Source organism: Ailuropoda melanoleuca, chromosome 7 (assembly GCF_002007445.2).
Source record: "Ailuropoda melanoleuca isolate Jingjing chromosome 7, ASM200744v2, whole genome shotgun sequence".
Lineage (NCBI taxonomy): Eukaryota > Metazoa > Chordata > Mammalia > Carnivora > Ursidae > Ailuropoda > Ailuropoda melanoleuca.
The window spans coordinates 17880961-17885562 of record NC_048224.1 but is presented as its reverse complement, the minus strand read 5'-3'; positions in this window follow the sequence as shown (position 1 = coordinate 17885562).

Here is a 4602-nt window from a genome sequence, read left to right as displayed (position 1 = left end):
AATGTGATCTCTGATTAATAATAAATAGTGGGCAAAGTAAATATTATTTTCTCTGAATAGATTGTATCAAAAATTGTACCAAGAATGATAATTTTCTTGGCTTGGCTTTGGGCTTAACCCTCTCAAGTCTCAAATTTTAAAGAAATAGGCTGCTGTCTCTAATAAGAGAGAAATAAGTATTCCTACCTTTCTTTGGCTATTTAGGAATTTTATAAAGGCTTTTCCTATGACTACATTGAGACTATTTTGAAGAGGGTGTTGAAGTTTGCTCTTATCATGAAGTTTCTCTCTGCTCATTTTAGTTGAGGGCTCTCCGTTGTCTATTCTGCAAGCCTCAGTCCAGACACACTTGGAGGTTTATGGCTCCTTCAGAGAAAATGGATAAATACCAGGATAAGGAAATTGCTTTGTCTCAGTTCCTAAAGTCTCTTCTTTCTATTAGTGTCTCTCTTCTGTTCTTCAAAATGCTTATTTCTTTATTGTCTAATACCATTCTGATGTTCCCATTTGTTTATATTACAGGTTTCTGAAATACCTACATTCAGATAGTTAAAGCTTCTATACAGTGATTTCTCCTTCACTTCCCCGAACCAAACTTTGATTGAAGGTGCCACTTCCTTCCTCCCATAGAACCTCAGAAAATACTCTGTACTCTGTCTCCCTTTGCTGGGTCATTTGTTGAAACATAGCATGTCTCAGAGGGTGATATGCAAAAACTTGTTGGGCTAAAAAAAAAAATGGCAAGAATTTGGGATAGCAAAGAAATTCAGTATAAGTCAGTTTAAAAAGATAAGAATGAAGCAGACTCCCAAAGAAAGATGAAGCAAGAGAAGGAGCAGGAGAGGAACAGGAAGGGAAAACATCAAACAAACAAACAAAAAAATAGAAGACCGATGTTTCCATTGGATGGAGGGGAAAGGGGAAGGATTTAGGAGAAAGCCAAGAAAGGGACCACGGTCTAATCAGACACTTGGAACTTGAGGTGGGGGATAAAGGATTCTCTGAGAAGGATAAAAGGATGTGCAGGACTGATTTTGTATGATGTGTAGTTCTGTCTGTAGTTAGCTATATGGTTGAGATACTTGAAATATTTCTGTAACCCAGTGATTCCTTCCCTTATAATGGGTTGAAATTTTTAGTACCTTTAATCACTTGGGTGAAAAAATACAAGGAATACAGTGTCACATACGAGCTCTTGATGGAAAAATAAGCACCATGACTAGAGAAGACACCCACAGGGTAGTGAGTGGGCATCATCAGGTGCTTTGGCACTGCATGAACTTTGCAGGGCCAGTAACTCCCAGGATGGTGTGAGGATTAAACGGAACCACACATGTGACTGCTGCTTGCACTGTGCCTGACTCATGGTAAGAGGTCATTGTCCTTTCCCAAAGAGGCCAGTCATCATGGTAAGCCAGGAGAGCGGTGTAGGGACTACAGTGACTGCCTTAGGATCCATTACATAATAAGCAACTCAACGCTAAGACATTTCTGCATCTGGAACATTTGGGGAAAGAGCTGCATTATAGTACAGCAAAGGGCTGAAACTGATATTTAGTGATGTCTTCCACGTTCTCCTTGGCATTTGAGTCTTCAGACTTTCCATCTTTTTTTTTTTAATTGAGGTGTAATTGACATATATTAGTTTCAGATATACAGCATAGTAAGTTAACATTACATACCTTACATATAAAATACAAGCGTAGTTACCATCTGCCACCATACAAAGTTTTTAAAGTATTATTGATGATATACTCTATGCTGCACTTTTAATCCATGCAAATTACTTATTTTATAACTGGAAATTGGTACCTCTTAGTCCCCTTCTCTTATTTTTCCCATCCACACACCTCACACCATGCTCCAGGCAGCCACTGGTTCTCTGTATTTATGTCTATTTCTGGTTTCATTTGTTTTATTTTTTAGATTCCACACATAAGTGAAATCATAGGGTATTTCTCTTTTGCTGTATGATTTATTTCACTTAGCATAATTCCTCTTTAGGTCTATCCATGTTGTCCCAAATGGCAGGATTTCCTTTTTTTAATGACTAATATTCCATAGAGCATTTCCATCTTTTAGATATTATCTCCATTGTATATGTAGAAATATAGGTATATATAGAAATATATACTGAGCTTAGAGTTTAGGTAACCTGCCCAAGATCTCTTCCGGTTTTTCAACTTGAGCTCTGAATTATAAACCAGGTCTATGTTTGAAGTTCAATTTTTTTTTTTGTCACAGTATGCTTCCATTTTATGTGGAATTAGGATAACTATGACAAAATTGTCAAAAGAAGTAACATTTTATCCCATCTATTTACCAATTTACTACTGGGAATTTACATTTCCATTCAAAAGTTTATAACCTAAAATACTTTATAAGCTCCCTAGAAATTTTGAAAATTTCCATCAAATATGCAACGGCCCCTGGGTTTGTATAAACCGACTTCTTTCAGACCAATATGTTTTTTATGGAGATAGTTTGTGTGTGTGTGTGTGTGTGTGTGTGTGTGTGTATACACACATACCAAGCTTTGTTTCTGATCTTCAAACATTTGCAAGAATTTCTTTTTGAATAGAAGCTGCCAACCTTGAACATTTTCACACAGTTTTTGGAAAAACATACACAATAACATTGGCCTCCTGCACTGAGATGCCTTGTTTCAAGAGCCTGCATCCAACAGCTCCATACCCACCCATGTGTCCAAGGTAGGGCTGTGCTGTAGTTGAGATCTGTGCGGTTTCTGATGTGCTGTAAGTCCATAGTTTCGGAGATGATTAGATCCGAGAGAGACTTTAGAGAGGATTTATTCACACCAAAACACCCAGGAAATAGACTCAGAGAGGTGAACTTCTTGGCCCAAGGTTAGGCGGCTAGTTAATGGTAGAACAAAATGAACTACATTGTATTAGCATATAAATTTGTATCATTTTCTTACCTTAAAAAGTGAAAATACAAAGAGGGAGAGGGAGGAATTTTCAAAGTGCAATTCTCATGAAGTAATTTGTTTACTCTGACATGGTCAGTTACTGTGACGGTATTTCCATTTTGAGGTTTTGAGGGAGAGGGCAAAGGATTCAGTGACTCCGGAAGCAAAAGCATGCTATCAAAATGCAACGTGTGTCCACAGGGCACTGATGATTCCGGCGGGCCGCCTTCTGAGGGTGTCTGACCCACAGTCATGGGCTGACAGGAATCCATTAGAATGGAATCAAGCATTCAAGTCAGGATGTGCGAAAATCTGAGTTCACAAACACAATGAAGGGATCCATCACATGTTTCCTTCAGATTGTTTCTCTAGTAAATTTAAAATAGGATGTGTTGTCTTTTTTTTTTTTTAAGATACTTACCCCAGTTTTTAGAAATAGCACTGTGTTTAAAGTGCCACTCATTTTGTGAGGGTATATTGCCTTGGCCGTATAATTGTAGTGGAAGGAACACAAGGCCGAGTCAGGATCCTTAGGTCCCAACTGGGGGTATCCATTTACTAGCTTTGTAACGCAGGGCAAATCACCTTACTTAATGGGGACCTCAGCTGTCTCTCTCTTTAAAATCAGCATGGGGTATGAGGCGTGGTTCTGAGCTTATAAAGGAGAAAAAACAAACCTCTATACCAAAAATGGAATTTATTTGTCATGTCGCTAAACCCCAGGGTTAGTCCAGACTTTAGACAAAGCAGAACACAGGAGCACTTTCCCCTGCATTGGGTGCTATTCTCAGGAACATGTTTTCAGGAACTGAAGGTTCACTTCCATCCTCTCAGCAATCCTACTAAATGAAGCTAACTTTAATCTGAGCATCTTGACCTGAGGTTTTTGGGCTCTGTTTGATCTGCCTTGAGTCATACACACTTTTCCCTGATCAGTTACTGTGGCCGGAGAGACTGAATAAAATAGACAAATTGACTAGCTAGTGGCAGGATTAAATCCTCCAAATTACAGACAATGCAGGAATTGTGGTACCATCAGTCAGATCAGGAACCCAGAGAGGAGAAAATAAATGCTCAGAAAGCCAAGCAACAGATTTCCAGCACAAATGACTAATCATTTCCTTAAAGGGCCTTCAAATTTTACTTTCAGTGGACTAGCCTTCAATGAGATGTTTTCAAAAATCTGATATGTAAAGCCTATCAAAGTAGAGCTTTTCTTTTTAAAGTTGGAGACTTTTTTGCTAAATGGGCGTTCCTTCCTTTCCTGCGGTAGCCTCTGAGTGACTTGTGTAGAACTTAGAGGAGGATAGTTCAAAAGCCACCAGACCAGATGATCTTGTAGGGCACATCTAAATAGAACATTCTATTATGTCTCTTCTTGAGTAGGTCATGAGCTCCCTGTGGTGCAGAGCACTTAGTCTTTGCCCTGCAGCTCTCATTTGCTCCCGTCCTGTGGTCTGAGCATACAATCAAAACAGTACTAGTTGTTTTGATGGGGCTACACCCATTTTTCCACGATATCATCCCCCAAGTACTTTGCCCAGTCTAATCTGCCCCTCTTGGCCACCACAGTGCTAATAGGGCTATAAGATAGATGGAATTGGCTCCCCCGCCCCACTGAACAGACACAGATTGCTCCTTGCTATGGAGGTAAATGCTCACCAGGCTGC